General features: G+C 44.6%; 1 protein-coding gene across 2 annotated transcripts in view; it reads right to left on the minus strand.

Annotated features, from left to right (window-relative positions):
• LOC119455580 (atrial natriuretic peptide receptor 1) overlaps positions 1-25,413 on the minus strand; it is a 302,037-nt gene that overhangs the window by 252,263 nt on the left and 24,361 nt on the right. The window lies entirely within an intron of this gene.

Below are 25,413 nucleotides of genomic sequence, written 5' to 3' on the forward strand. Positions count from 1 at the left end.
AGAAAACAAAAAAAACGAGTGGCTTTGACGACACAACTAACAATTTCCTTACAAGCTACGCAGCATGGTGCGGCAAAATACCTCGGTTTAAGTTATAACAAATCACGTAAGTCAGCGACATTGCCCGTCAGATTGAAATATAACAATCACACCGATACAGAAATCCGGTGATAAAGACAAGGTGTCAAATTACAGGCCAATATCACTTACAGCAAATTTTGCAAATTACTCGAGCGCATTATTTCAAAGCACAATACTATTTTTCTTGAGTGAATAACCTTCTTTTCTCCTAACCAACATGGATTTCGTAGAGGCTTATCTACTGTTACGCAGTTATCTGAAGTTGTACATGACCTTGCTGCGAGTATTAAAAGCCGTAGTCAAACTGATATTATTTTAGTAGATCTGCCCAAAACATGCGACAGTGTATGTCGTAGTGTCAACTGATTGCGAGAGTAGGTGTCTCTGGAAGTGGACAACTCTCCTGTTGCTGTTGGATCAAAGACTTTCTGTTAAATCAAAAACAATTTGTACTCCCCAAACATAGAAGTCGAGCATAGGTCTTGTCATGCCCGGTGTGCCACAGGGGTCGATTCTTGTGCCGTTATTCTTCCTAAACTTTATTAATGACATTATCACTAACATCGTTTCCAGTAGTGAACCTTTCGCCGACGACTACATCATTTACTGGGAAATTAACACCCCTGACGACCACCGGTCTTTGAAAACATCACTTAACACATTAATCAACTGTTGCGAGAAGTGGAAAATGTCAGTTAATGTGAAAAAATCCGTAACCGTTTCCGTGACCAGGAAAAAAGGACCTTCACAATTTGCGCATGCAATTAACGGCACAGCCTTAGTATGAGCACAAATACCTAGGAGTCACACTAACAGCAGATCTTAAATAGGATTTGCATATTAGCAACACTATTACGACAACAATATCAAACCTTTTTTTTTTCTTCGATGAAGTCCGAGGCTAGCGCCTACGCCTATTAAGTTACTAACCTATAAAACATTTAAAAGACCAATCCTTGAATACGCAAATATGGTTCGGTTCCCTCATAAATTTACTAACGTAACAAAACTAGCAGCACACAGAAAATCTGCAAAATGCATAAACAAGTACAGGCCCACTGACTCACCCACAGGCCCCTTAGCAGCTTCTGGTCTGAAAACGCTATCTACCAGAGCGACAGAAACTTGCCTACATAACTTCAGCTCCTACATAAATATGAAACAGACACGTCTAAATATGCCACCCTTTCTTAATCTCGTACAACTCGTAGTAAGCAATAATAAACATTAGCGGAATATTTTTTCAACAATGAGGTGTTTAAACATTCATTGTTTCCGCTTGTATAATACGGGAGTGGAATCATCTTCACCCATCCATTACAAATATCGACTCATCCCGTTGTAGCATTCGTACCGTTCCCGCGGCACTTCTAACCCCTATTCTCTCTATACAGCTCTTGTCGCACTTTTTTTTTTGTATGTTACGGTCCTTTGTGAAATATTTTGTCGTTTCATATCATTGTACGCCCACCTGCCTTCTTTAAGTGCACATGGCCAAAAAGTAGTCACGTTAAGTCTATCGTCTTTATTTATGTAACAACGGTTGTTTGTTGCAACGTTTGTCCATTGACAACCATTTTTTTTTCTGTTTGCTTTTTGTTCTTTGGACTTCATTTCATAGTATGTTACCTTTTTGAGACATCCTTTTGGCTTTTATATTATTGTATGTTCACCTGCTATGCTCTCAACTGAAAGCCGCAGTATTTAAAATAAATGAATAAATCAATAAACAAAACAACGAGAAGCGCACATGTTCCCACTACTTTTACTCAGAATAATAACTACATTTACGCAGTGATTACACTCTCCTTTCGTGCCCTTGCGCAGAACACGGGTCAAGTATAACCCCAAGTGACCACCCCAAGTGTCAGAACGCTTGAGTTTCACGTTCACAGCCTCCTTGATAAATCCAACCACTTCGTAGCTTCGCTTTTTTTTTTTTGCAAGGACCATCTGGGAGCAGGTGCCGCCAGGTAAGATAGCGAACAGCGCGACATCTGACCAAGTACGTCTTCATAGCTCATGGCTGACCACAGTCATTCGCGGGCCTACGAAGTAGTAAAGCAAGACGGCCCCCGCAAATCGAGGAAACACCTACACCCGCAAGCACAGTGCGTTCACACTGTGCACAATGGCGCCAGTGAAATGTAGCTTGCGCTATATATAGCACCCACGCAGGTTTGTTCTCATCCACTCGTCGTGAAACAGGTTAAGAAAAAAAGGGGGAGGAAGGGGGGGGGGGGGGGGGGGCAGACTCAACGCATGTTGGGGTCTAAAATGACGCGAAGCTTGTTTGAGTTAGCGAAATAGCAGCATTCTCGGATGACAAGGGTACAGGCTCGTCACCTCTAGCTGTAAGCTGTCTGTGTCACTAAGAGTAATGCAATGTATGACACTTGTTGATGACAGGTGTATACACGCAGAAGCATGTCACTATGTAAACGCATTTAAGAGTTATACACTCTTTGTGTCAGAATGGCACGTGCCCATTTTGGGGGATGCTTTTCTATGTCCGTCTGTAGAGGTGAAGAAAGCTTCGATTTAAAAACCGCTGCAAGAAACCGCGCTAACTTGTGCCTAACTCGTAAGTCCCTAAATGCTTCATTCAATAGCGAAAGATGTGGCGAATAGAATAGAAATGACAACAACAGTGAAAGAAATGGCGATAAGAACAAATACTCCACGTACGATATTTCTAAGTCCACGTTTTAAGCGGCAATGACTTCTTTTGCAGAGCGCCGGCGAAGATGTGACAAAGATTCTATTTCTACACAGGCGTCGTCAAATAGTTCTCCCTCCACCTAGGTTCCCCTGATAATAGTTAATCATTTCGAATATATAAACCACAATAAAAAAAAGACTGCAACACCTGATTGTATGAGACAACGTATACCTGTAATTCGTTCCACGGCACCTTTAATTAAGCGCGCCAGTGAAAGTCGCGCCGCTATCCAGATATTTACCGAAGGACACCGGAGACCGTGGACTCCCCTCATTCTATATACACATGCGCAAGCTGTGCCTTACTGGCCGCCAATTAAACTAATAAGCCGAAGCAAGCTATTGAATGAGTCACTCTATCCAGGAAGAACGAAGGAAATTGAAAAGTGCGGACTTGCGCACACGTGTACCTTTTCAGCCTCGAACGGAACGCGATACGATTACTACAAAAAGTATCCGAGAAGGAACAAAAATTCCGAGGAAGTCGAGGTTTCGAAGGAATCTCAAATGTTTTGGCGCTAGAGAGAGCATTATGCGTACCTCATTTTTGAATTTCAGAATCGGAGAGTTGTTCCATGTTACGTAGCTAAGTAATTACTGTAGTTATTCCGCTGACGGTGCGGTGAACCATAATCTGGAATGTCTTTGTCTGTGCATACGCGAACCCGTGCAGCTATTAGCGTTACGCAACGAGTTTGCTTCACTCTTGGCTGCTTTTAGATTCGTGGCATCATTTGCCTTTCTATGTACCATGCCTGCGATTACACCAAAACTTTTTCTTCAATAAAGGACGACTGCCGAAACAAACGTTCCACAACTTCTGATAGGTAAAAAAAAAACAACTTGCGATTTCTTTTTTTGATTGGTAAGTACGTTGTAGAAAACTGAGATGAACAGCTAGAAAACAAGAAGGCTCACAACTTCCACAAATCAGCAAAAATTTACTTTCGTCTGGCCAAGCTTCACGTTTACCTATGTAATTTGAGAATTGGCCGACTCAAACTGAACCTTTATTGCAACTGCAGTTTCTTGCAGACGCTGCGTATAATGTGCTGCATAGCGGTTCACGCGTCTCGAGTTAAGAAAATGCAGCTAAAGATACGGTCGTGCTTCGATGATGTAGGGCAAGTTTTATACAGCCATCTGTGCATTTTAGGTAAGCTTGAAAAGCGAAATGGAATATTGTTTGTTGTCCAAGACGTCAAGCTGCCTTTTCTTTCTCTTAGTGCCTTCTCATTCTCTTCTCCTCTTTGTCTTCATCCTCTACTTCCTCAAAATAAATAGTTCTTGGACAATTTGGTTGATACTTCGTGAAGTAGTCGTAGCGCAATTAAGGCAAATATAAGGACCAGAGGACAGCACACCACGGGCGCTACAGCGACACGTCTATCTGCTTATATGGAAGCGATATTCGTTTTTTTTTTTTCGGTTCTTTTCTTCGCTGTGCTGAACCTGTACGCAAGCGCACTAATCTGTGCGTTTAATTTTTTTTTCCCCGGCTCGGCTTGGGGACTTCAACAAATCAGTTGCCAGTAGCGCCTATGGTGTCCGGTACTTTGTTCTTTGTGTCTGTTTTAATTGCTTGCTTGCGCTGCGATGGCTACACCTCGTCTTCCGCCTCTTCCTCATCATGTGATAGAGGCGTCTCTGATACCATGTGGAAAGTACTCATGCTCACATCTGCTAACTCTCCCGGCATTTTTATCGTAAAGTTTACGAATTCTGACTCGGTTTAGGATCGTACGAATGTTTCGTCACGATTTGCGGAAAATAGATTCTGTTCGCGAAAATGCTTTAAAGTTGTTTAAAGATAGGGCGGCGCGTGTTGGCGAGGAAATGCACGCAAAACAGAAGTTGCGATCGTACCTGCGTCGCCCTCTTGTAAGTGCAACACGCCATATTCATTTGTTGCTTCGAGTAAGTTTGCTGAGAACCCAAGTTCCTGAAGAAGTCAAACTCGGCAGCAGCGGAGCCGCTGATAAAATCACTCATCTGGAAACAATGTTGCCAGAATATGCTGTTACAAGTTTGCCGATTATGCGTTACGTCTAAAGAAAAAATTCTTAATAAAGTGTGTATGTGTCCGACAGAAGGTGTGCGACCAGATGAAATTAATAGGCCTGATATTCCACCCCCTTTCCCTCTTTTTTTGTGTTATTATTTGTTGTTTGTCGTGTCCACCTAGATTTTTACCTATTTCAATGGTCAGCATATGTATGCATTCTTGACGCGTTTCTTTTTTTTTCTCACTTCTCTGTAAATCACCCTGCTCAATATTCGTCCCTATTTCAAGAACGTCCTTGGTAGCACATTTCACGAAATTTCGGCACACTATTAAAAATGTCGCAGTTTCGCCCGAAACGATTGCGATAGCAAATTAGCAGAGAGCCATACGAAGTAAGCATATTACTTTTATGGGCCGTATCGACTTGTAAACATTCGCTTGCTAACTAATTAACAAGCATATAGTGTCAGCGCGCACAGCAAACACGAACACATCCCACTCAATGGCTGCGGACACTCGCTGTCAAAACGCTGGCGGGAGGAAACGCGGCTGCAGCAGCGAGCGAACTACCTTCGTGCGGTCTGTCGAGGGTGAGCCGCGATCGCCGGCTCACCCTCGCACGCTTTCACTCGCACATACAGCATACGGCGCGCGGTGACGATCTTATCGCCCTTGGACTTTATACAGAACCACATAGTGCACCAAGTTGGGCTAGTTGGTTGAAGTTCATATTAGAAAGATCCACATATACGGCGACGGCGATGCAGACGACAGAAATGCGCCTGGGGTGTGTCCATGTGCTTCCTATCGCAGTAATATAAAGAGGGGGGTTGGGATGTGTGAAAACCAATTTCTTCGGCAAGATCTCGATATAAGACGACTTTTCGGCCAAGCGAACGCAGCACTGTTGGAGGGCGAGTATATATATATCTGCCGGTGGTCACACGTTCCTAGAGGATTGGCGAAAAGCTTTCAGCTTTCTTCACCGCCGACATCCACGTGTTCGCATAACGGGAAGGAGGACAAACTGTCAACCGTGATTTTCAAACCAGCGTTCGAGTGGGACGCTACAGGAAAGGCAGCACCTTAAGTCGCTCGTTCCTCACTGAAAGATCCGTGAGGCTGAAGTACTATGCGGAAGTTCCGGTTAGCTCCCTCGAAATCGTGCGAGCCGGAGACGCGTTGAGCCCACAACCGATGCGCGCGGCTTGGATTTCCCGAAGGCAGCGCTATTTCAGTGACATTCTGTCTCGCGGAGCTCAAGACGCGCCGCACGCGTATACGTGTGACGAATCACTTGCAAAAGCCAGATTGACTGCTCGCTCGAAGCCAAAGGATTGGACTCCCCCGGCACCTGTCCCACTTCGAATAGCTGTACCCTCTATAGGGACCCGACAAAAGCCAAGAGCCAGACCATTTTCATAGCTGCTTCTTACTGCCAAGAGGTCCTTTACGAATCTGAAAAACCATTCGTTTGATCAAAAGATTCGTACGAACGACAGTGTCTTCACGTACGTGGACAATGTGAACGAGTTTGCTGAGAGAGAGAGAGAGAGAGGAAAGACAGGGAGGTTAACCAGAAGCGAGTTTCCAGTTTGCTGCCCTCAAGTAACGCCTTTGTTTACCTGAACACATTGATCAAGCTAATCACATTGCTGTTCGCTGTGTTGACGCTTCGTCCCGTGACATAAATGTATTTCACATGCATTCATCATCATCGTTGATGACACAATGCTTTCACACAAAGTAGTTTCTATTTTATTAAAAAAGGGCGGCATCAATGAGTTGATTATATCATTGACGTATGATGCCACATATCCCCATCTGGCTTCAAAATAAACCTCCATTTTTTCGAATATCTCTTGCGGTTCAGCTTTAAAAATGATAAAAAGTTTATTTCCACGGGGATGCGCATGGGCTTTCAGGAGAATACGAATGCCAATCTACACTACGCACAAGGAACGCGCCCATACAATTTCATATGAGTATTACAAGAGGAAAATGTGTCAATGCAATTGTCCAACCGCCATAAGAATCGTGCGCTTACAGTGTATATAGATGCATATATTTTTGTACGACTCTGAGAAAGCACGTAGCGGTTGCTTTTATTGTTTTGTGTTGTTCAGTTGGGTGGCAAGCTAGCCTTACCATCACATTCCTTGGGAGCAGTTATGTGTTTTACGCTCGCAAATAATTTATTTTGTTGTTTAATTTCAACCTTCTAAATAAACCCACTTTTGATTGTGCGCGTCGCCAGGTGTAGCAGTTTGGTTATAATAACCAACTTATACTGTAATTACACTGCTAACTAATAATTCAAACAAGACAATGAGGCCACTGGGAGATGAAGACTCGATCAGTAGAGGGTGGAATCAAATTTAAATATAGTTGTCGGGAAATTTTTCAGAGGAATAAACTCTCTCATTTGTAGCATACCTGCTGGCCTAAATTTAGTACAGAGGTAGAAGTATACGAAGTAGTAGACCAGGTTGTTGGAAGCCGAAGAGGTTTAGGCAAATCTATATTGTTTGCTATCAAGTGAAGAGAAAAAAACTGACGCACTCAATTTTTTAGCGTCTGCTGAACAACCCTTACTGATTGCGCACGCAGACCACTACAGTGCCATATTTTCCCCTCGAAAATTTAGTATGAAACTACGAACGTGAAGCTTTATTGGTACTCCCGTCAACTCTCCTAATTTAGAGAAGAGACGTCTTCTCGGTGGGCGCGCTCATCGAACGCCAAGACTGTAAGCAGCACAGCTAGCTGTGTGCGGTGTCAACGCGGCATTTCGCTGGGCCCCACCGCACGCGGCCAAGTACTCGCCATCAGCTCGCACTTCCTTTAATGATTAAACCCCGGCGCCAGAGCCAATGGCTTTCCGTGCAAGACGACACCGAACTTACTGCTTCAGTCCTGTCTCCCAATGACGCGCTCGCGATCGGACACGCGTTAACAATAATGTGACCTGATGTCCACCGCGACGCATCAGCGCATGGTGTTGATGGACGTCCTGTCAACGCACCGTACAACCGCGTGACGTGAAAATAACGGCCCACGGAGCGGGAAGGTGTCATTACCTTTAGCACGCATCGCATCCGTTTCCGTTGAGCTTAGCCAGCGAACGCGCACCGAAATAAGTATACCCGGAACGGATCGATCGAGAATATTGCCCCAGTGTATCGATCTTGTTCACGGCTATCGAGGATATTTCTTTTTCTTCTAGGCTTCTCTCGGTAGAGCCAGTAAAATCTTGATGAGGAGCAGATGGTACACCGCACGCCTCTTTCTAACGTATAGGTAACGGCGTTACAAACGCTGGACGGAAAAGCGAGCAGAGAAACACGAGTGACACGCAAGATATATATATATTTTTTCCTGCACATAAGAAAGTGGCTGTTTCCGTCTTCTCTCTCTCTCTTCTCTCTCTCTTTCTCTCTTTTTTTACCTCTCTGAATCATCGCGCTGTTTTCCTTACCTTTGAACATATGTAAGACATTGGAGACTCGATTTGGCGACGGCGTGTCATTTTTCTCCATCAGCACTTCGACAAAATATGCGCCGGTGTACTATATACTCGCGGAGTGAAGCGCGTCAACTTAAACCTAACCGATACGCGTTCTTTCGTTTTCCCCCTGTCTCTAGTTTGTGTTTCATGGGCGTAGTTTTCTCTTTTACGCTTAGATCGGAGTCCATGTCACCTTGAGAGACCAGGTGCGAAGCAACGCGACATCGCACTTTCGAGTAACTGCTCTTATGGGCGTTCTTTTAAGGTTCTCCGTCGGTTTTCGATCCGTGAGTACTGTACAAGAACCAAGGTATAAATCGCGTTAACAGGCCATACAACAGAGTGCAAATAACACAAATGTCTACTTAAGATGAACTTAGAACACAGCGTCACATCCGGAGTGCCGTTTTCCTGACACTCAGTCAACGCAGTGGTGCACACACATGCTTAGTTCCACAGACCAAGGGCACAACCGTGAAGCACTGAATAAAAAAAGAAAAAAAGGAGACGAAAGGAAAACACAGGTCACTTGCATAACTATTTTGTAACAAATAAGTAATTATTATTATTATTATTTGGTTTGTACACATATACACACAAGGACACGAAGGAAATAGGGAGGGAGCAAGCTGACAACTGCCACCGAGAGGGGCACAACGCCTGCCTACTCTTTCCGGAGGAGAGAATAGAGGAAATGAAAATAGGAGGAAAGAAAAGAGGAAATAAAGAAATGACGCAGATACAGACAGAACAAAACAACACACAAATAGTGTCTATAAACGGGATGCCAAGTCATTGTCCTTCAGAAATCTTAGCAGGGCTCGATGGGCCTGGTCATGTCGAGCAGCGCACCCCCCCAGGGTCGCACATTTTAGTCCAATAAGTCTATACTCCTTAATTAGCAATGCGCGCTGCGCAACAAATGCGGGACACTCTAAAACGAGATGTTCAAGCGTCTCACAGGAGCCACAAAACGTACACGACGGGCTGTCCCCACGTCCTTGTCGGTATAGGCGTTCGCGCACCAACACAGACACAACCCTTAACTTGTATAACAGTGCTCTAGCACGACGGGGCAAGCCTCGACCACGAACACGGAGAGGTAACGATCCGTCTGCAACACGCCGGTCTGGGTGCTGCTTTAGGAGGTGTCGGCGTATCAGAAGACGAGCGTTTTCAAACATACAGGAAATGTCAGGGCAGTCACATTCATGGTAGTTTAGAAGAACTTCTTGCTGGGCGAGTTGGTGCATAGCTGTATCGGGAAGCGTTGCGCGTACAAACGGACAAACACAGGAAAAAAGACGTGAACGGATAGAGCGCAAACTTTCGACAGTTGAAAGTTTGCGCTCTATTCGTTCACGTCTTTTTTCCTGTGTTTGTCCGTTTTTACGCGCAACGCTTCCCGATACACATTCATGGCGGGCACAACTTGAAGCGAGGAAATCAGCCACTTAATTTTCAGCGATGCCCACGTGTGAGGGTATCCACTGGGCAATGAGGGACACTCCACGCGAAGTAATTTTGCCGGCAGGTTCTCGGATACTGCATATACTTGGGCTATCGGCATCTAGTCTCAGTCTGCTGAGGGCAGCACGGGAGTCTGTAAGAATGACGACCTTCAGTGCGTTTAATTCTTCGAGCACGTACTTCAGAGCAACATCAATCGCTGCCAGTTCTGCAGTTGTTGATGAGGTTGGATGAAGTATACTGAACACCCGTCTGATGTCAGTCGAAGGGCAGAAGAAGGCTGCAGAAGCTTGCTTGCTTATTTATTTATTTATTTATTTATTTATTTATTTATTTATTTATTTATTTATTTATTTATTTATTTATTTATTTATTTATTTATTTATTTATTTATTTATTTATTTATTTATTTATTTATTTATTTATTTATGTTTAATTAAAGTACCCTCAACACTCTATGGCATTAAAAAGGGGAGTCGGTGTAATGTTAATAAATGCAATACAATAGCAGCTATAATAGAAACAATATATTAGAACCGACAACCATAACAGAAGCAACGCAACAGCTAGGTATTTATTTACAAAAGTTCATAGCAGCACTTCTAGAAGCATTGTTTCTAATGGCGAAATTGTGCGGAAGACGATTCCACCACGAACATGTGCTGGGAATAAATGAGTCATGATAGCATGTAGTGTCTGAAAATGGAACACCTACTTTATGATCCGGAACTGTAGGGGTTGTTTTGTTAGTAGCCTATCCTAAGTAATGAAATGTTATGATAAATTCTAGGACATAAACAAAGGTGAAAAAGATTTCTACGATGAGAAAGGCTGTGTAAGGAAAGTGTATCCTTCATAGCCGTAGCACTAGCAGTGCGATAATAATGGGAAAAAAATGAAATGTGATGCACGGTTCTGTACCGCCTCATCAGGTACCACTGGTCGAGAACGGAATGTAAGTCATTATAGTTAAACACAAAAATTGCGTTTCACCCGAAATCGTCTTGCGGAAACCATGTTGAGCCATACTGAAATATGAATTACCGTTTTCTAAATTTAGCTATATGAGAGGAAATGACATGTTCCATAAGTTTGCATTGCATGCTGGTAATTGATGCCGGTTGGTAATTACTAGGAGAGTGCTCGTTTCCGGGCTTAAAAAGCGAATACCTCTCCTGACTTTCCTATCATCAGCAACAGCCAGTTTCAAGCAATTGGCCAAGTACTTCTTTAAAATAATTATGAAGCTACACGCATTGGTAATAATGAGGAACTTAGAAATGACATTGCCCACTCCGACGGACGAGGATACTTTTAGGTTTTCAATTATTCTAACAATACCTGTCGAATAAAAAGAAACGGAATACATCGGCAGAAATTCAAACGAAGGATAGTAGCGGCTATTAAAACTGGAATCGTTAAAGCATGCCGATGAGAACGTAGCAATTAAGACGCTGGCACATTCTTCGCTGGGGATTAATGATCTGTCCGGTGTTTTCAGTGGCACATGGCGAGTATCGCTTTCGTTTACGATCTTCCAAAACTGTCTCGGATTGTTACTCAACACGAAAGGAAGTGTATCCAAAAATGTGCACTTCGCTGATTTCAGTGTTTCCTTTATATATTCAGCAATTGCTGAATGATAAATATCCCAGCGTGACATTTAATGGTAAATTTAGCACAACAAAACATCCGTTTCTTCTTGTTCGCTAAGCTTTTGAGTGACTGGTTAAACCAAGGCGCGTGTTTATTGGACGTTACCAGCCCTAGTGGAACAAGCGCCTCTGTGAGGGACGCAACTTTGTCTTTAAATAGCTTCCAGCAATTGTTAACAGACTACTCAGAGAGGCGCTACATGATTTCAGTCCATAAATACACATAATTCGCAATTAATAGCGTCAAAGTCAGCCACTCAATAATCTCGGATATGGTTAGTATGATTTCTATGATGCTCAACTGGTCCATTCACCGTGAAATGAAGAATGGCATGGTCCCTCAGAACCGGAAGATAATCAACGCATCTACTGCTAATTATTAAATGAAACGAGACAGAGACCACTCGGAGATGACTCGATTATCACAGGGTGGAATCGAATTTAAATATAGTTGGCAGAGAATTTTTCAGAGAAATAAGCTCTCTCATTTGTAGCATACCTGCTGGCCTAAAGCCTGTAATTCTTTGAACGCTGAATAACAGGCGAATTAGCTCCATTAGGTTATCATTAAGTATCTGACATAAAACTCACGGCGTATACACTCTGAAGTAATAAACATATTTGCTGGCATGAGCGTAAAAGCTTTTCGAACTAGCAATCCGATCCGATCGTTCCATAGCCAGTGCAAAATCTCAATCGGTTAATCTTAGCTCGAAGCTTATACAGCAGTCCATAAGATAACAGACAACCTGTATCACTGTTCCTAATATATAATACCGTCGGTACCACCAGCATGTAACGCCAATGCGAGCGAAATTTGTGAACCACCTGCGCGAATAACTAAACCTTGAAACGAAAAGCCGCACTAGCTTTGGAGAAGTCACTGAACAACTGTTGCAGAGCCCAAGCCATACCCACAGAAGGAAAATAAAAAGAACGTTAGAAAGATATTCGAACAACGGCCAACATATAAAGTACAAAAACGTGAAGTTAACTCCTTTGTTGCTTTTTTAGGAGACTTAAACACAGTGGGAAACAAGTGAGGAAATGGTGTTCATGCGCTCGCTTCGTGCAACTTGCGTGTCAGAACTATGCCTAAAGTCTGCGACCGCGTTCTAACTTACGGTGTTGTTTGTACGTGCGGGGCGTTTGAACGATGCGCGACCTGTACCCTGCCAACGAAAGTTCTTTATCACAGTATCTGTGAGAAATCTAAATTTCGCCGCAGCCAACATAACCATACCGAAACGAAAACGTGCAGTGCATACGGTTCCCCGTGGGAACACAACACTACACTCGTGAAATCTAAAGTGAGTTCCAAAAGCATGAGGACCGAGAAACCGCTTCCTTTTTGCAGCTTCCGCGCCTCCAAAAGCTGTGGTCGGGTGTTCAGTACAGCGGCATCTGACCATGATAACAGTCTTTGCTCTTTGGGTTCGACCGCTTGCACGGGGCGTTCTCCGCGTGGAACACCCGAGGTTTTCAAAAAGAACCAGCCACCTGGACTGTTAGCTCCGCCTTTGCATCCCAACTGGACGCTGCCGACGAGAGGCCGCCCTTAGGAGTAGCCTTTACAATGTTTTCTGTTTTTCTCGTTGGTATGTCCGACAACGCTGCGTGTGACCACTAACGTCGCGAGGAGACCTTTGAGCACGTTCTTTGTGACTGCCCTGCTACAGTTTACAGAGACGATGAGCCGAAGCTGCGCTAGCTGGTTTTTATCACAAGTCGTTATCGGAGCAGACCATTTTTGGGATGCCCACCTCTCAGGACAGCGCAGCAGAGAGTGACGAAAGCCCCGCTACGGTTTTTTTTTTATTTATTAATGAATAACAGACCTGCACAAGCGCCCGTAACCTGGATTGGAGTTCACTGTTCAGCACGCGGTTCAGTGCTGTAATAGTGTGCGGTGATCGTGACCAGCTGTGATCATGTGTTCGGTGCTTTCTGTCTCGCTATTTTCTTATCGTTGTTCTACCGCCCCCCCCCCCCCCTTTTTTTTTTCCCAGTCCAGGGTAGCTAACTAAATTTTCCGTTTAAAGCTAAGCACCCTGCCTTTCTCCTTTATTTCGTCTCTCTCTCTCTCTCTCTCTCTCTCTTTGATTGCAGTGAAATTATTATTTCATTTATTTACGTACTGAAGAAAAACGCAGCAATTGGCATCTCCTATGATGGAAACATCTCCATCGTTTATTTATACGAAAGAAAAGAAAGGAATTTCAAAAGTAGGGAGAGCTGGGCATGTTGCCATGACCTAGTGAAAATGACGGGGGAAAAAAAAGAAGAAAACTGCTCCACGCCGGCAATTCCGGGCCCTTGAAACATTATGCATATTAAGGGGGCCCTGCGACGCCGCCTTTGTTCGTCTTTTCCTGCTCTTCACTCCTTCCTAATCTTTCTTTGGCACATTAGCGGCCGCGACGCGCGAAGCGGCGCCTTTGAAGAAGACCACCATTAAAACGGATTCTCCGCGAGTTGTAAAGCAGAACGCGTTTCGCTGGCGCACCGCCACGTGGCATTCAACACAAACTCATCTTACCATTATATGACGATAATGTCGTTATAATGGTGCTACATTCTACACCTATACGCTACGGTCGCAAAACTAAGCGTTAGGGAATGCCATATATATAAGGCGACGTGAACTTAAAGCTTTCGAAATGCAGCGCAACTTTAGTTCTCCCAATACGCGCGTTTATAGCTTTTTCCCACTCAGCATTCCTTCGCTCCAAAGTCGCGCGCTGCGAATTCTCGCAACACGGTCCCCGAATACGGCGACTATCGATCTGCTGGCCCAAGTATATTTTTTTTTCTAGTAGGACACTCCTCCCTTCTCCCTCGCACTTTATTGCTAACATAAACTTAAGATAGGCCGTAAAACAGGAAAACATGGCATAAAACTAGCAAGCCTGCACCGTCAGTCGAGCCATGCAGGCCAGGAAACAAATGAACGTCGCCAATTCGCTATTCCTAATAAATCCCGCCTTTTTTTTCTTATACGACCGTTCCACCTTTTACACTTTTGCAGGATATAAGAAGTGTTTTCTTCCTTCGCAGCCACCGCCAGTAATAAAAATTAATTTATAACAGAAACAACACGCCGTAAGACTATCCAACGGTGTCGGAAGCTCTTGGCCTGCAACGACGAAGATACGGATTAACCTCGCCGCCGTTAGCTTATAGGTACCTCGTGGCGTTAATTAATGCTGACGCGAGACACGGCTATTTGGTTGCTTGATCGTCATTCACCGAAGCGAGCTGCGCTCAGAGCCAACCCGGTCTCGTATTTCCTGTCGCTGTTCTTTCGCGCGATAGATTAATTGGCATACGCACAGGGCGAACGCTGTGAGGAACCTTGCCCGCGCTTTTGCAACATGACATTCTATATGCCCGGTTTGTATCACGTCGCCCATTAGCGATTTATGCCTCAGGCCATAGAACCCCCCGTGTGCTTATTAATGAAATAATAGAAACCTAATCTCATTATTGGCTCGTTTAAGCGATAGTCTAGACTAAAGTTAACGCACGGCGAGTGGGTTCCTTCACCCATATGTAGCGTGAATATAAATAACTGAGGCGCGTGGCCCCTCAATAACACGTATCAACAACTACGCAGTCGAAGATAGACAGAGCCCAAAATACATTTCTATAGCATGGACCTGTGCGACCCGACGTTCCCAAACATTAAACGAGATCTCATTTCACGCTGGAAGTAACAAGTATCTTTGCTGCTTTCTTTTGTTCTTTAGTGACACGTGAACGGAACCAGCCGGATTTTCTCGTTACTAGCCGCCAAATGTCGCCTATGTCTTTATCATTAGGTGAAAAAGAGTTGCGTGAGTTGCAATTCTTACCTACCTACGTGTTATCTCTTACGCACCATGCTGCGTACACTATCCTTACTAGTAGTACTGATACTTTAACTAAACCTTACACTTTATTATCGCTTCATATTCTTACTTCATTACCATGTGTTATTTTCTGTCTTATTTTCTGCAAACCATACTGATCACATATTCTATTAGTACCTAAATACAAGCTTATTGTCCACCTATGCTGTATAATTTCATTTGTACAGATCAACATATATGTATATCAAATATATGTATACATATAATGTATTACAATTAGCACTGTACATGCTCCTTCTCTTACGACGCGTGACAGTATCGACAATAAATAAATAAATAAATAAATAAATAAATAAATATATATATATAATATAATATAATATAATATAATAATATATATAAATAAATAAATAAATAAGGTGTGCGAATATTCGAAATTTTGAATACAAATTTAATAGTACCTGATGTGCGACTTGAGAATTTATTATTCTAAATAATCAAATATTCGTTTCTTTAGAAGATTGGAGCGTCGAGAGAGAAAAAAAGGATGGAAGTGAGCACAGTTCCCAATCATTCCGCTGTATAAGAGACCTGCGGTTGCTGCGCGGAGGCACCGGTTTCTGAGCGAACGCACTGGGCAGATGACTTCACATTAATACTTTCCAGAGATTCAATAAGAATGCCTCGCTTTTAGGCAGCATATGTACAAATTTTTTGTTTCCATTTATCTATTTGGCCAGGCTCCTCCATGTTAGCATCTCTTCAAAACAATATGCAACGTTTTAGTATCACACTTCTCTACACTTCGATGATACAGCACTGTCCGTGCATCTGTTGAGACGGTGCTCCGTTGTTTCGTTACTAACATTGCTCTGCTCCCAGATAAATGAAAGCTGTTGTTACTCATTTACAAACTACTCAGTTGTTCTGACGGCCAATTGCGAACGGTATTGCACACATACGTCGAATGTACATAAGCCTCATATTTTCCCCCAAACGGACTCAGCACAGAAACTCATATATCGCTTTGTCTGGGAATGAGAAAATATTCCATACTTAATTTAATATTTGGGGGTCGTTTTTCTCGAATATTCGTATTCTATTCGATTACAAAATATCGCTATTCAAACATTCCCAATAAATACGCATTCATATACGCAAAAGCGTCACGGTGTGCAGCCGCACATTGCAACAAAAAGGCCGCTGAAAAGAATTCTTGTGCTTGTGAAAGCTGACAAGATAAACTATAGGTAAAACGGCGCTCAATATGATGTAATAAATGTGAGAGATAAAGCTCGCCATTTTCCGAAACTGTCTTTTCAGACATCCTCATATCCGAAAACGGCACAACAGGAAATCGTAAACTTCGTGCCTTTATTGCACATATCCATACTTCTCGCGAATGAATCGTTCTTGAAATTGGCAGCACACGCATGCCCTCGAAAGTTGCGTTCTTGTGCAGATCTTGCGGGTCAAGGCAGCAAAAAAAAGAAGAAAAAAGAACGAAAGCATGCAAATGACATAAAGCTCCATATTTTAGATGACAAAGTGCGTCCCATTCCACTAAAAGCATCAACAAGACAGGATATATAGACTTGGAAGTCTTCGTTCAAGTAAAGAGCGCCGGGCAGGCTTTTACGTCTTCGCGTAGCGCTTTCTCGGTTCTCATAATTGAAGCCTCGCGTGACGCCGTTCTGCTTCGGTTATCACATGCCTTCGATACGATACTTGCAGTTTCCCTGCAGCATTCGCTCAGTCATCGGGCTATTCTGCAAGTCTCCGCTTGCCAGTGCCTTCGCGTGCTCAGCTCTCAGCTCTTTTCTTTGTTTCAAGATATCGTATTTCAAGATATCGTTCGTTGTCTGCGGTCTCACTTCCCTAGCGCTTTCTTTTTTTTTTTATTCGAAGTAAATTTTGAACGAGTGTGTATTTTATTTTATTTTAATTTCTCGCAAGAAATGCTGCTTTCCTTGGTCCGATTCTTCATCATGCACCGTTACGACTTCGATATTAAAGGCATCATTGCTACACAAGAGAGAGGATGTGTGATGAAACGCGTTGCCATTCCTAAAGAGCCACTTTTTGAGAACTGCAAGCTACGGGGAAATCCAAATCACCGCGAAGCGCATTTCGAAAGTCAATATCTCGAAAAGTGCAGCGCCATATATGCGTTCTCGCGATTCCGACTGAATGAATACACGTCGAGAGCTCAGCGGCATCAATGTCCGCAATGGCAACAAGCGCGTTAAATGGTAGTATTTAAATTCTCCTGCAATTTCAATACTCAGCTCATTGCAACTTGTGCAGTGTACTCGCGGAGTACGATTGAATGGCGAGTTGCTCAACTGAGTCTCCTGAAAGCACGACGTATTGCACGCGCGCATGCGGAAAGTCTTCCCTTAATTGAGATTAGTATCAGTATTAGGGCCACTCCTTTTGTTTATGATGTTTATCGGTGACGTTCTTTACGTTATTCTGAATTATTTCCTTCTAATGCCGATGACATCGAGATTTCAAATTAAATTTGTACTGTTGAAGACTGCCGCATCCTGCCATCTGACGAATTTTCTTTTCATAAATAGTATTTACAGAAATTCCTAAAAGATAATAACCTCACCTTGAATGCTGCTAGGAACAATGTTATGACTTTCATTTGCAAGACAGCAAGCATTTTTTTTTTATTCTATAGATTCTGTACAACTGTGTAAGGTGTGTCAGATCAATGATCTAGGAGTACTCTTTGATGCAACCTTGCACTTATTTTTTCACACTAAACGCATTGAAATGCGGGATATGCGTTTTCTGGGCTCTGTTTCCAGTTTATCGAAGGAATTCAATTATCTTACAGCTTTACGCAAATTGTACACAACATTGTGTCTTCCTCAACTCAAATACGCGTCGGTTGTCTGGAATGGCATTTCTAGGTCCAACGGTGGCATTATAGATCGGGTCCAGCAAACGTTTCTAAGCATATAACACATCTTTGTTAACACGTCCAGTGGACCTTGTTCTAGCACTGTTGGATTATTGTCATTGCCCTTACTTCGCTGCCTACGTAATCGCGCTGACCTTCTGTTTGTTTTCAAACTCCTTCATGGTATCTTCACCTGCCCTGAACTCCTCAGTTGTATCATGTTTCGTACTCCGCGCGAGACCACCAGATAACATAGACCTTTCCATGTTCCTGCATGTCATCAACACTAGGCCGTCCACAGAAGTCTGAGAAGTAACGTTTATTTTGATTATCTCGGTATTTCTCACAGCTCGCTGTCCCTGTTCTGTTACGAGCGTTGCGTTGTCGTTTCATAGATTCACACATTGTCCAACTGCCTTTTATCCTTTTTTTTTCTCTCGTATTTACCTTTCGCCTTGTATGTACATTCTTCGTTTTATAATTGTTATTTCTATTCATTATGCCTTACTTCTTACTCGTATTAATCTGCATTTTTATGCATGTGTGCGGGCCAGCGCTTTGATCTTAGAGGTGTTCCTGGGCAAGATAAACAAGTGATTGATTAATTAATTGAATTATCATTATTCGATGTGAAAACACACATATACAAAGGACATAGTGGTAAAGGGGGAGGGAGCACGCTGTCAACTGCCACCAAGAGGGGCACAACGCCTGCCTACTCTTTAGGAAGAAAGGAAATGAAAAAGCCGTTGAACATAGGAAGAAGGGAAGGCAAGGGAAAAGAAAGATTAAGATGACAGATCACAAAGACTAAAGTAAAGCAACGACAAAGAATAGAGTGTGCCAGTAGGAATACAAAACTAAGACAAGCACGTGGAAGGAAACGAAGCAACGCGCATATATTACACACTAACACGCCATATCGCCGCATCTCTCTCGTGAACATCAGCTTACAAGGTAGATAATCGAAGCGCATCAAATAACTATCTTGCACGGAGACTGCACAAGCGTCCTGTCTATTTGAGAGAGAAAGAGAAATAGAAGACAAGAAAGACAGGGAGGTTAACCAGACGCACGTCCGGTTTGCTACCCTGCACTGGGGGAAGGGAGTATGGCGATGAAAAGAGAGAAAGAGGAGATAGAAAGAGCGCAGTTCCGCGCACATTTGAAAATTTGCACCCAGTCTACACACGGTTGCCAAGACCTGTCAACTTGAGGTATTGCAACAACGCTCTTGTGGCTTTTTCTCCCATCGACGCGTTCGGCCGTGGTCCAAGAATCTTTATTTCCGATAATGGTCTAGAATGAGCTTGACTCTCGGCATCGTACTGGGAACACAGACACAAGACGTGTTCAATCGTTTTTCTGGTTCCACAAGAGTCGCTTTGATTACTTAAAAAATAGCTGGCTTGCCTAGAGGCATGTGGTACACGGTGGTGATATGGCCTATGAGTGTGTAATATTTGTGTGTTTCTTTGCCGCGTGCGTGCGCGAGCTCACCGCGTTCTCTCCCCCGCCCTCTCTCTCTTCTCTCGATCTCATCGTTCTATTCCCTCTTTCCCGTTCCCCAGAGTAAGGTAGCCACAAGACGGCAAGTTGGGCCAATTGGTTGGAATTCATCGTAAAGATCGTAACAGCGCAAACAAGACACGGACACAGCGCCGTGTTGTCGATTTTACGTCCTTTTGTCCTTGTCTTGTTAGCGCTGTTACGATCTTTACTATGAAGTAGGGTAGCCAACCACACACATTTCTAGTTAAAATCCCTGCCTTCTCTCTTTCTCTCCTCCTCCTCCTTGTTGCTTTCTAAGTGCTTACAAAGCAAACGACTACCCTCGCGGACAACTTTCTATGGCAATGAAGGGAAAGCTATGGGCGCGTGGCTGCTGCACATGTGTTACGGCGCCAAGTAGTCCGGCAGCCCTTTGGCAGTGCTTTTGGTTGCTCGGAACAGACGCTGAATCGACGCAGCTTCCACGTGCTATGATTTCGCGTTTGCCCAGACGCGGAAGGGAAAAGACGCAAAATAAGTAAACTTTTTGCACTCAGCGGTGCGCTCTGTCTTGTTTAACTGTTGCTAAACAGGTGTTTATGTTTTCCCTTCCCTAGCCTAAACGAACGTGGATTAATACGCGGGACACTCTTCAGAAGCGCTCTCACTTGTGCGCGCTTTGGCTCCCGTAGCTTTCCCTTCATTGCCACAGAACGTTGTCCGCAAGGTTAGGGCAATGCAAATGGGATGCCGACAACGCTGCGGCGTCGATGGTCGATGGGGCTCTCCTCTGAGAACGGTAGCGTTATTTATTGCTTCCATTTCGCAGTAACTATAGAACACCGTCGCATACGCACCTTGCTGAGGACCAAAGCTGCCGAAGGAGAGTGACTGGTTTCGCTAGCTGCCTATCGAAAGGTTACTGTCCAATAAATCGGGCATTGCAAAATGTTTAGTGTGGAAAATGCCGACCAGGACACGCAGTCTGGTTATTGAATTTGAACGAAAGCAAAGATGCGCGGTAAGCACGAAATTATCTTTAAAAGTTGTTCGAATAAAAACGCAGGTTGGTATATAGCGGAAGGTAAGTCTGCCTCATCCAGTATGCAAACCTATAATCACCAAAATTGTGTCAGAAAGCATACGTTTTGCGAGAATCTGCCAAGACCAATGTACACACCCGTACGCAAGTGTGCAGGGTATTTCTTGTTGCGAGCTGCTGCGGTGTCATGGCCACGTGGTCGAAATATTAGCGTGCCAAGTTGCGTAACTTGGCTTTAATTGCTGGGGTGCGCACAGACTTACTTCTTGATCCTTCAAGTAAGAGCAAGTGACGATCAGCGTTACCTTCACCTAGCAACACCGAAAAAAAAATCCCTCCGGCAGCTGTCACTTCCAATTGTAAAGAAAAAATAAAACAAAACATCAAAGCGCGTTCGCGTAAGCTAACGCTAATTAACTCCTATAGTGTTCCACAGGGAGCATGTACAGGGACGATCACATACAGTGCACAACGCGCACTTACGCGCACCTGAACTAAAGCGCTATCCGGTGAGTTTCCAGGGACTTGAACTATCCTGCGGGCCTGCGGAAGTGGCGGGTTCAGGGATATATTGTAAGCCAGACAGCCTCGGCCTTAATTTATTTCTTAAGATATAAAGCCGCGACGCCCACAACTGAGAAGCGTCAGGCCAGCGACGTAAGCTGACTGGGACTAAGCTGCTCGCCGCTTTGTTTCCAACATGCGTGGGTTCTTCGTTCAGTAAGAAAAAAAAAAACACTAACGCGCGAGCTTCGTTAGGCATTCCAGACACAACACTTGGAATTTCCGGCGCTAGTTGCAGGTACCTTGCTAGGTCAGCTTATTTTCACAGAGGAGCTGATGGACCATGTTCAGTACAGAAGGCGAAAAAAAGTTGGGGAAGTTCCGTCTTATCTTCTTCTCTTTTTCACTCACTAATTGTCATCCCCATATGTAAGACAGCCAACTGGGCAAAGTCTAGTTAGCCTGGCTGTCCACCCTTTCCTCCCGAAGTCGCCAATTACCCGCTACCTCCCTCCGCCAACCTTTCCCTTCATAAAAAACGACTCCTCTCTCTCTCTCTCCTTCCGCCCTGACTATCAGCTGCTTCAAAATCTAACAAACTACAAAAAGAAAGAAACAGGAAGCTTGCTAAATGATATTTTTAATTCTTCTTCAATTGATATAAGTCAGTAAATTACGAAGATCTCGAACAGAAAACAAGTGCAGATAAGTATTCTAATAAATCTTGTAATTGAAATTGATCATCTGGGGTTCATGTGTACAGGACCGGTACACATTAATATGAGCGAAGCGTAAGATGTTTATTTCGAATTGTTACAAACATAAATCGGGTCCATCAAAATATAAGGTTATTGATTCCGTCCAGTCTTACTGTACCAGGTAATGCGAGTAACCTTTGGCGAGTCTATTGAACGATTATAACATTCAGACATGCTCCTCACCCGCCGCGGTGGCTTAGTGACTATGGTGTTGGGCTACTAAGCACGAGGTCGCGGGATCAAATCCCGGTCGCGGCGGCCACATTTCGATGAGGGCGAAATGCTAAAACGCCTGTGTCCTGTGCATTTGGGGCACGTTAAAGATCCCGTGGTGGTCAAAATTAATCCAGAGTCCCCCACTACAGCGTGCCTCTTAATCAAATCGTGGTTTTGGCGCGTAAAACCCCAGAATTCATTCAGGCATAATCCTCCGTGTAATCATTACGTCGGCACTTAAAAATGTTTGTCGCATCGTTTCAAGGCTGATTGCTGGTCGACGCACCACTTCAGGTCTAATGAAAGGCGTTCCTACGAATCACTTGAACCTCGCAAGCCACTGTCTATCATATGGAGGACGGTACGCTGTCTTGGCTCGTCTCCACAACAACGACATCCATTCTGCGCCCTAGACCTCCATCAACGTTCGCAAGCTGATATAGCCGAAGATTTCTGCGTGAAGATTGCGAGTAGTGTGGTCACCATCAATGGCCAAAATATGGGCGAGGTTCCTGTGAAACGCTTCCCAGAATTTAATGTGTCCTTCTCACTTGAGGAAATTGACGCTGCTCTGCATGACCACCTTCGGGCATTCATCGTCGTCAGGGCCGGGCAGCATCACCTACGCTGCTTTATGCCACCTAGGTGAAGATGGCCGAGGAAGACTTCTGGAATTATGGCGTCGTTCCCGAACGGTGCAAGTCCAGCCGCTTGATACCACTTCTGAAGACAGGAAAGTCGCCACTTGGCCTAGCACCCTACCGACACATTGCGCTGTCCAGCTGCCTTCGGACAGTCATAGAAAGACTGGTTAGCACACGCCTCGAGTGGTATCTTGAGCGCCACTACATATACCCCGAGGCCATGACTGGATTTAGAAGAGGCCTCTCCTCTGTTGACAACGTCATCGACTTCATGACGTCTGTGCACCAAGAAAAACAGCTCAAACGTATATCGGTAGCGCTTTTCCTCGGTGTGAAAGGCACCTATGATAATGAAACGCATGAATCCATCATTGATGTCCTAGAATATAATGGAATTTGTGGACGCATGTTCCGGTTGATTCGGAACATTTTATTCAAAAGATCCTCCTTTGTGCAAAGTGCGGATGGGCGAACCGCTCACAATTACACTTGTCGTGGCGTCCCGCAGGGCGGGGTTGTCAGCCCCACTTTGTTCAACCTTACAATCATTGCACTTGCAGAAGCTCTATACCACAGACTCAACATTTCCATACATGCTGACGACATATACATCAGAGCTTCGGCAGCTACACGTCCCCAGGTGCGTGCAGGATTCCAAAAAATGTAGCAGTTTCGCCCGAAAGGCGAAACATTGATTACGATAGCAAATTAGTAGAGAGCTATACGAAGCAAGAATAGTAGTTTATTTGGCCATATAAAGTTGTAAACATTCGCTTACTAACTAAATAGACAAGCACGGTGCCACGCGCGCAGGTAAACATGAACACATTTCGCTCGATGACCGCGGAAACTCGCTGTGAAAACGCCGGAGTGAGAAAGCGCCTCAGCAGCAGCGGGCAAATTGACCTTCACGCTGTCTCTCGTCTCGCTTCAACGCAAACAAAACGTCGAAATCAAAGCGCATACGAAACTGCGGGCACTCGGCGCATGCACTTTGTCCCCATCGCAGATTGTTTTGAAGAGAAGGCCCGCGCGGGCGCGCACTTCGCCCGCATCGCAGATCTCTTTCAAGACACGGCGGTCGCGGTTTGAGCAGCAGCCGATGGAGCAGAACGCCCCCCCCCCCCCCCCCTTTCCTCCCTCCGTCTCTGTCGCCTCGCCCCCTTGCCTCACGCTAGCGAAAGACGACCGCGCGCTTCCGTCCTGCCTTCCTCCCTGGCGTGCGCTACATTGGCCCGCGATTGCCGGCTCACCCTCGTACGCGTTCACTCGCACACACAGCGTACGGCGCGCAGCGAGGATTTTATCGCCGTTGGACTTTATACGGAAACTCACGGCGACAGCGACGGCAGAAATGCGCTTGGAGTGTCCACATAATTGCGATCGCAATAAAAGCAGTGACCCTGACATCGTCGTACCTGCGTGCTCAAGGCCTCAGTATTTCTACCTAGGTGTGCTTTAGTCACTTTTACCCACAAGCCCATGATATGGTACCACATTTCTATTGACCGCCAAACCATTTCATGCGCAAAAACTCACCGATTCCTAGGCGTTATTATCGACAGAGACCTTTCATGGAGCTCCCACATCTCATACTTGAAGAGGCTTACCTCTATCGCTCATATAATGTTTCTTGCCGGTAAAACGTGGGGCACATCCATGTGCATCTATGCTTCAACAATACAGGACACTCTTCGTAGGATACTTTCGATATAGCACACCAGTACTGTCCAATGCTAACAAAACTCCACATCCGTGTCCTAATAGAGCATTCAAGACCAAGCCCTTCGAAAATATCTGGGGCTACCTCGACGTGCTATAATATTTGATATAATATTTCAGTGGCTGCCGGGACATTGTGGCATCGTTGGTAACCACCTCGTTGATGACGCTGCCCGACGTGCCCATGCTGGAGCACCAACACTCCTTATACCTTTATCGAGAGTAGACGCTGCAAGAGAGCTTGTCCAGACCCATCACTAAAACTGCAGTTACCAACAAGCCTTTGACGACGTGACGCAACACTGTTGGGTCGGCTGTGGGTAGGAGTAGCCTTAACTAACTCCTACAACTATGGCATTTGAATGGCTGACTCACTCATGTGCGCTTAGTGCAGGTGTGAAAAGACCATCGATCATCTCCTGTGCCGCTGTTCTTGCTTTGATAAACAACGCCAGACTCTCCAGTGTGCCTTGAATAGATTGGACGATCGATCATTTACAGAAGCAAAGGTCTTAGGAGCCTGGCCTCACAGCTCATCAGCCCAGAAAGCGATTCGACTTCTTCTGCAGCATCTGAGGGCGACATATTTGAGTGTCCGACTTTATAAACGCTGCACCTGGCTTGGGGCATGTGAAAGTGTAATCAATACTCCTGTCTTCTCTATCTCTTTCTTTCACTCCCCCATCCCCCTCCCAACATGTTGGGTAGCAAACTGGACCAAGTCCGCTCTGCCTTTCCGTCCTTCCTTCTCCTCCTCATTTCTCTCTCTCTCTCTCTCTCTCTCTCTCTCTCTCTCCCTCTACGTCATTTACCATGACACCAAGTTTGCAC

Source organism: Dermacentor silvarum, chromosome 6 (assembly GCF_013339745.2).
Source record: "Dermacentor silvarum isolate Dsil-2018 chromosome 6, BIME_Dsil_1.4, whole genome shotgun sequence".
Lineage (NCBI taxonomy): Eukaryota > Metazoa > Arthropoda > Arachnida > Ixodida > Ixodidae > Dermacentor > Dermacentor silvarum.